Below are 8,981 nucleotides of genomic sequence, written 5' to 3'. Positions count from 1 at the left end.
ACCAACTAATTGATCCCCGCTCCCCCGACGCTCTGAGAGCTTCCTTGAGAACGTCATGGCTCTTTCCAGCCACTCCAGATTGCAAGCGGGCCCCTCGGTCTACGCTTTTTCCAGTACGAGCTACGGAAGATTTTGTCTTACTACTACTACTACTACTACTACTACTACTACTACTACTACTACTACCACTGCTGCTGCTGTTGTTACTACTACTGGTACTGCTACCAATAACAATAATAATAATAATAAACAAAAAAGAGGAAGACGAGGAGGGGGAGATGAGAGATGGATGGGAGATCGGGAGGCGGAGAGATGACGAGGAGGGGAAATGAGGGGAGGGGGAGGGATATGAAAGGAGATGGAGATGGGGGAGGGGAGAGAGGGAAAGGAAGGATGAGTGGAGGAGAGGAGAAGAAAACGAGAGGAAGAAGGAGGAGGAGAAGAAGAAGAAGAAGAAGAAGAAGAAGAAGAAGAAGAAGAAGAAGAAGAAGAAGAAGAAGAAGAAGAAGAAAGAAATAGAAGAAGAAGAAGAAATGAAATTGAACCAGTGCGTGTGTTGCGAAGACAAAATACTCTTCTCGATATACATCAACATATATATATATATATATATATATATATTATTATCTTATATTAAACTTTTTAAATACCTTTTGATAGTGATATATATTTAAATTTTTAAAAAATTAAAAAATTTATTAATTTAAATTTAAGAAATATTTTAAAAATATAAAAAGTTATAAATATAAATTAATTTTAAAGTTATATAATTTAAATTTTAAATTTCAATTTTTTATATATTTTGTATATTATATTAATTATTTTATTTTTATGTTTTGGTTTATGTTTTTCACTGTTTGATTTGCCTAATAGTGGTTTTATCTCTAATTTAATTTATATATATATATCAACATATATATATATATATATTTCAGTTGTGCTAAAAATATACCGAAGACAAGTTATAGACAATGAATACTTAGTCATCTCAGCCAAAGCGATATAAATAGTCTCAGCTGGATGACTGGCCGTATAGATATCAGTAGGTGGGAAACATGGGTGTTGCCGTTTTATTCGTGACCTTTCTCAAAGGACAGTGACTAAAACTAATTTCTCACTCGCACTTTGCTGTGAAACTGCTGCCTAGAAAGCTAAACGCTGTACAGAAGCAACACATGCCTTTCGCGGCCAAGCTGGGGCACGACAATGAAGCTTTTTAATGGAATAAATCGACTCCAATTAGTGCGCCGAGTGAAATACTTTGCGTTATTTCGTCTGCCGCTACGTTCTCAGTTCAAATTCCGCCGAGGTCGACTTTGCCTTTCATCCTTTCGGGGTCGATAAATTAAGTACCAGTTACGCACTGGAGTCGATGTAATCGACATAATACCTATGTCTGTCCTTGTTTGTCCCCTCTGTGTTTAGCCCCTTGTGGGTAATAAAGAAATAGGTATTTCGTCTGCCGTTACGTTCTCAGTTCAAATTCCGCCGAGGTCGACTTTGCTTTTCATCTTTTCAGGGTCGAAAAATTGAGTACCAGTTGCGAACTGGGGTCGATCTAATCGACTGGCCCCTTCCCCAAAAATTTTAGGCCTTGTGCCTAGAGAAGAAAAGAATATATATTTAAGTCAGGTACTTACTTTAACTTCTCTTTTTCTGAACCGCTTATTTACGGTTGTCATGTGCTGGGGATAGGAAGGACAAACACAACACATAACCAGACACACACGCTATAGGCTTCCTTACAGTTTCCGGCGTGCTAATGTTTCTGCCAGCTCACCGCCTTAATAATTATAGGTATTAATATTATAACTTTATTGCCCAGAGGAGGCTAAACATAGAGGGGTCAAACAAGGACAGGCAAAGGGATTAAGTCGATTTGATCGACCCTAGCATGCATTAGGTACTTAATTATCGACCCCTAAAGGATGAAAGGCAAAGTCGACTTCGGAAGAATTTGAACTCACAACGTAACGACAGACGAAATACCGCTAAGCATTTCGCCCGGCGTGCTAACGTTTCTTACGTCTTTATTGCCACAAGGGGTTAAACATAGAGCAAGCTACTTACCACACAGTCACTATCATAAATAGGAATGAAAGTTCAAATTGTATGAGCATTTAATTTTAGTAAACATATATTTTAGCTACACTGTAAAAAAAACTACAGATGCTAAGTTTAAACCAAAAATTTTTTGTTTGCTTTTTCTGTCTGTGGCCAGAAGATATTTATTGGAAACTGATTCTAACATTGTTTATCAATTAAATTCATCATTCTTGAAATAAATCTAAAATGTGTTTCATCCTTGACCATTCTAGGTTTTCATGATAGTGTAGCCAAGATTCCATTAGCCAGTGTCTACTTTTTATTTCAAGGAGTTCAAATGTGACTTAAGAAACGCTGGCCGCCCTTCCCAGCTCGAGCCTGTGGGGCTACACAAAGGAGATGGTGAAAGGCATGATCGTGTGAGAGTTTTCCCGTCCCGTGACGGTAGGCCCCTATGACACCTTCTGTATCATCAAGATGGAGTGTTAAGCTACCTGCTCGGCTCCGCAGCTCGTCAGACTGAGAAAAGGAAACTGTCAAAGTATCGACCACTGTCTGACAGGTTTGAGGTCAAGCCTGTGGAATCGGAACCCTTAGGCGTTCTCGGCCTCGGACCATAACCATGCTCCCCGCTATACGCAAGTGCAAGGTCTATGAGTCTGAGTGGCTATTCCAGTGCATCTTCTTCACCATCCTCCGGGGTAAAGCCTCTTCAGTTTTGTCTGCTGGGCCCAGCGGGTGGTCTGCATTACAGGAAATCGATATAATGCAAGAATTTCGTAGCTTACTACACGAGTAATAAACTTACTCTCTTTTACTCTTTTACTTGTTTCAGTCATTTGACTGTGACCATGCTGGAGCACCGCCTTTAGTCGAGCAAGTCGACACCAGGACTTATTCTTTGTAAGCCCAGTACTTATTCTATCGGTCTATTTTGCTGAACCGCTAAGTTACGGGGACGTAAACACATCAGCATCGGTTGTCAAGCCATGTTGGTGGGACAAACGCAGATACACAAACATATATACACACACACATACATCTACATATATATATACATATATATATAATATACGACGGGCTTCTTTCAGTTTCCGTCTACTAAATCTACTCACAAATCTTTGGTTGGCCCGTGGCTATAGTAGAAGACACTTGCCCAAGGTGCCACGCAGTAGAACTGAACCCGGAACCTTGCTGTTCGTAAGCAAGCCACTAACCACACAGCCACTCCTACACCTATACATTCCTTCTTCATACAGTTTCAATAATGCTTTGCAACTAATTAATTCAGATAAAATAATCAAATGGGTCTCCACATTGAGTGAGGAAAATATTTGGCGGAGTTTGATTTGAATGTCAAACGATTTCCATGAAAATCCTGCATCGGCTTGTTGAAAAACAAATCGGACATTTTGTACTGCTTACACTGAGAATGCTGATATTCTGAGTTCAAATCGTACACGTTGTGGTCAATATTTTCTTTTCTCTCCGGCGGGCCGGTAACCAATGTACCTGAAACACACTGGTGGAAAAAAGTTTGTTGAACAACGCACATACTCATATTGATAATTGGTTTTATTTTTTCATCAAAAGAAATTCTTATCGTTAGATAATATAAATCCGCTTTTTTTTTATTACTATTTCATTTTTGAATTTTTTATTATTTCTAAAGAAAATTTTTTTAAAACTTTTATATTTAATTTATTTTTCTGTTTTATAGTTATTTTACACAGGTTTTTGTTTTTTTTTCATTTTTGCAACTATGCAGCCAGTCTAAAGAAAATAAACACACAGAAAAAAACAAATAAATACAAAGAAAATTTACAAGAACAAATACTTGAAAAGTCATAAATATTTTTAGTATACAACATAAAGTATGAAACCAGCCGAAGGATAAGAACATTTATTAGCCCTCATAAAAGCACCGGTTGTCTAACTTCGCTGCCAATCTATATGAGTATAGTTGGATTAATTGGCAGAAAGCCAAAGATGTTAATATTAAAGCGGCTAACGACTTGCTAATAAAATCAATTCTACATAATTCTTTTACATAACTAGCGTTTTAAATTTGATAATTCTTTTTTTAACGCGAATAAAAGAATATTATCGTTATTTATTTTAATTTTTTTTTTAAATTCTTTATTTTTAATTTTTTTTTTTTGGCTTCAGTTTGTGTATCAGATCTAACACGGTAAATGATTATCGATTATTGATTAAATTAAAACAAATTTATTAGCGACAATATCTCTTCTCTTCTCTCCTATTTGTTTGTTCTACTTTTGATGTGTTTTCCTATAAAATCTGTTTTATTATTGCAAAATACCATTATCGTTAATTTATTATTATTATCATCATCATCATCATCATCGACGACGTCAACATAATAATTATTATTATTTTTGTTATTATTATTATTATTATTATTATTATTATTATTATTATTATTTAATATTTTATATTTGTTTATTCCATATATTTGTTTGTTTGTTTGTTTGTTTATCTAGAGTACTGGTGTTGCTGCTGATCGTTGTTACGTCCCCTTGTTGAGTAGAGTTCTTTTGTTTTCGACCACTTAGAAATTAATCAGCTCTCTACTTAAATTTACTACAAGAGATTTACCAGCTTCAGTATGCTTGCTTTGATTACAAAAAAAATAATAATTTACATGTGTATATATATATATATAAACGAACAATCAAAAAGCACGTATATATATATATATATATATATATATATATATATATATATATATACATATATATATTCGTATATCGCGCATATACATGCATACCATCATACATACTCATATAATAAACACGAACCTAGCAACTGAGGTGATGTCAGTGAGAAGTCTCTGGCTCTCATTATTTACTTCTAAATATTTTGTTTGATTGCTCCTTTATTTAATTATTGCTTAGCATCTTTCTTTTTGTTTTGTTTTTTTTTGTTATTATTATTAATAAACTTTTTTTTTTCACATTTATTTATTTATTTGCTTAAGATCATAACTAACTATTTTGAGATGTTGGAAGAAGAAGAAAAAAAAACACCCCAGCTTAATAACAACAACAACAACACAAAAACAATAGAAAACATTGCTGTAATTATTATAACAAGGAACAGCATGTAACAATGGAGAGCAAAGAAACTAATAATAATAATAATAATAATAATAATAATAATAACAACAATAATAATAATGAGAAGGAAACGAAACAAACGCTATTTTTTCAAAAAGTGTGTTTTGGTCTTTGTATCTTTGATTATCTTGATTTAATTTTAATTTTTTTTTAAAATTGTTTTCTTTGCTAATTATTTATTATTTAATCATTTGTCTATTGTAGAGAAAGTAAAAGAATTCGCGTGCATGTCTAATATATATATATATATATATATATATATATTAAATGCATGTATAACAATATACGTAGATATATGTATGTGTGTTTATGACTTATATATTTAATTACGTATGTATATATGTATATATATATATATTATATATATTATATAATAATATATACTATATATATATATATATATATATATATATATATATATGTTTAGTATGTATGTAATTAGCTGTTTTATTGTTTATCACTGATCCTTCATATCAGCGCGGTTAACTTACGTGTACAACATGTTCAGAACAGAAGTGATTGTTTATTGGATACAAAGAGAAACGAGTGGAAAATAAAGGAAGAAAGAAAGAAAATAAGAAGCGAAAAACCTTCACAACAACAACAACAACAACAACAACAGCTAAAAGCCCACAAAAATGCCAAAACAATGTAAATAATCCAGTAGTGATAAAGCTCACAGCAAAGCAAAAAGAAAAATGGACTACGTTTGAAGGAGTTATGCCTCTCCACACACACATACACAAATTCACTCGACAATACGTTCACACGAACATATATAGACACGCTTATGCAGACACACACACGCCCACCCACATATGTAGATCTACATATAACATATATATATATATAATATATATATATATAATATATATTGTATGTATGTATGTATGTATGTATGTATGTATATGTAGATTATGTATGCACGCATCCTCATGCACATATCTAAAATTATTGAAGATTTATCGGTTGGGGGGGTGAGGGTTTCGATACGGGTTGGTGGAGGATTAACACCAAAGCAAAAATGGTGTAAAGAGAGCGACCAGGACAATATTAACGAGAAAGTAAATGCGATATTGAGGGCAGCTATAAACAACACCAAAGAATCTCACTGAGACACATGTACATTGAAAGACACACACACACACACACAGGGATGAACATTTTGGCGGAATTTTGGTTTAAAACACTCCATATAAACCTTCATAACTTTTTTGTTATGGGGATTTTTAGAAAATGTTTGCGAATTTGCGTTCTACACAAGGGAATTTACTCAATTATGAGCGAGAGAGAAAAAAAAAGAAACAATTTTTAATTTTTTAACCCCAACTCATATCACTCCTAAAATTTCGACACTTTTTCGAATTTTTTTTTTCTTAGGTCAGAGTTGGAAATACAGACAGTCCGAATCATTCGATTAAATTCCGGCAATGGACCACCCTTGGGTGCATCAGCATTCTCTTAAACCTTTAGTATTTCAACCGGCCATATCCGGCCAAAATAGTTAATCTGTTTTATGTTCAAACTGACCAGATCCAGGCTCTCACACCTACCCTACAATGTTATTCTACATTAAGTAATTACCCCATCAAGATATGAGATAATGCATGATTAATTCAAATCAATGGGAATCAATAAGCATTATGTTTGATAGAATAATCTGAACACTAAAGGGTTAAATGTATTTAAGAGCAGAAAAATACTGAAAATCACCAGTGACTGTCAGGGTGACATAAAAACAACGATGGTGTCAGTTGGGTCATGGGATGTAGTAGAAACAGCAGGTAAATGACCCTCAAATCACATAACTTATTATTATTATCATCATTATTTGCATAATCGTATGAATTCATGTGTGTAGAACACAAATTCGTAAATATTTTCTGAAAATACCAAAAAAAGAAGTTATGAGGGTTTATAGGAGTGATTAAAGCACGATTCCGCCCTCATATTTATGCGTGAGCTAATAAGCTAAATAAGTGGTCGTTTGAATAGCAAAAGATAGCTGTCTAATTTCATTTGAACTACATGCCCACTATCTTTGCACGAGACAATTTGCAGTATCTGATGGCATATAACAGTGGTTCCCCAAAGTATGAGTCGCGACCAACAGATGGGTTGCGAACGGAATCTTAGTGGGTCGCAAAAAGTTATAAAATTACGCATTAGCTTTGATTAACTGCTGTCTATCGAGATAGTTCAAGACTTATGTTTTCAATACCAGACTTGTTGTTTTATCAAGCAGTAGGCTTTTTCACGAACTTAACAAATCATAGGTTGTCATTTTCTCAAGTTATTTATTCGTACGTAATCGTAAAAAGGAAAGGTCTGTTTTTATCTATTTATAAGTACTAGTTACGCACTGGGGTCGATCTAATCGACTTAAACCCTTTGTCTGTAAGTAGCTTGCTCTATGTAAACACTGCGTGACACCTTGGGCGAGTGTCTTCTACTATAGCCTCGGGCCGACCAAAGCCTTGAGAGTGAATTTGGTAGACGGAAACTAGGCGTAGTATAACACATTGAACCTGATGTTAATTCTATTATTGAGCGTAGCAAGAAACAGGCTCATCCTTCTCACAGGCCTCACTGAAGATGTAATCTGAAATAATTTTGTTAATTTCATTACTCAGTAGAGTTAAGTGGGTCGTCATAAACTGGTGTGATAAATAGTGGGTCGCGACTCTAAAAAGTTTGGGAATCACTGGCATATAAGATAGATTCACCCGCCCCACCTTCAGAAAAAACAATGTTTCTAGACTCAGCCCAGGTCTTTAAATTGAAGATGGGCCTCCGAAAACTTAACTTTGTCTCTGACGTTCAGTACTACTGGCGAACTATCGTGATATTCTCCTTCTTGTTAAGCTGTACTGTGATCTTACTTTTTATATAAAGGAATGTTTGTGATGTTATAATGTACTGCTGTATGGTTTTAGTTATTACATAGGGGTGCTTCGAAGATGACCGTTCATTTTCTTTCTTTTATCCTATTTTTTTTTTTTGTCATCCTTTACGGAAGGTAACGTAACGATATCCTGGGGTCTATCATCATAAAACAATAAACGTGATCATAGCTGGAATTGCTTTAATCATATACTCTCATGGATCAGGGCTTACAGGAAACAATATTAATATTTATATGTAGAAAGGCGGTGAGCTGGCAGAAGCGTTAGCACGACGGGTGAAATGCTTAGCGGTATTTCGTATGCCGCTACGTTCTGAGTTCAAATTCCGCCGATGTCGACTTTGGCTTTCATCCTTAATCCGTTTGTCTGTCATTGTTTGTCTTCTCTGGGTGTAGCCCCTTGTGGGTAGTAAAGAAATAGGTATTTCGTCTGCCGATATGTTCTGTGTTGAAATTTCGCCGAGGTCGACTTTGCCTTTCATCCTTTAGGGGTCGATAAAGTAAGTACTAGTTACGCACTGGGGTCGATCTAATCGACTTAAACCCTTTGTCTGTAAGTAGCTTGCTCTATGTAAACACTGCGTGACACCTTGGGCGAGTGTCTTCTACAATAGCCTCGGGCCGACCAAAGCCTTGAGAGTGAATTTGGTAGACGGAAACTGAAATAAGCCTGTAGTATATACAATATATATATATATATATATATATATAATATGTGTGTGTGTGGGTGTGTGTGTGTGTGTGTGAGTGTGTGTATGTGTGTGCGTGTGTGTGTGTGTGTGTGTGTGTGTGTGTTTGTGCCTGTGTTTGTCCCCCCAACATCGCTTGATAACCGATGCTGGTGTGTTTATATCCCCGTAACTTAGCGATATAGTAAGTACTTGTGGTAG

General features: G+C 35.0%; 1 long non-coding RNA gene across 1 annotated transcript; it reads left to right on the top strand.

Moving 5' to 3' along the window:
• The first annotated feature begins 2,377 nt into the window (after positions 1–2,377).
• Positions 2,378–5,092, top strand: LOC118767124. Its single transcript, XR_005003020.1, has 2 exons — positions 2,378–2,784; positions 5,048–5,092. It is a non-coding gene; the product is annotated as an uncharacterized LOC118767124 (long non-coding RNA).
• Positions 5,093–8,981: the final 3,889 nt, after the last annotated feature.

The sequence above is a fragment of the Octopus sinensis genome, linkage group LG19 (genome assembly GCF_006345805.1).
Source record: "Octopus sinensis linkage group LG19, ASM634580v1, whole genome shotgun sequence".
In the NCBI taxonomy this organism is placed as follows: domain Eukaryota; kingdom Metazoa; phylum Mollusca; class Cephalopoda; order Octopoda; family Octopodidae; genus Octopus; species Octopus sinensis.
This window is presented reverse-complemented; position numbering and strand designations above follow the sequence as displayed.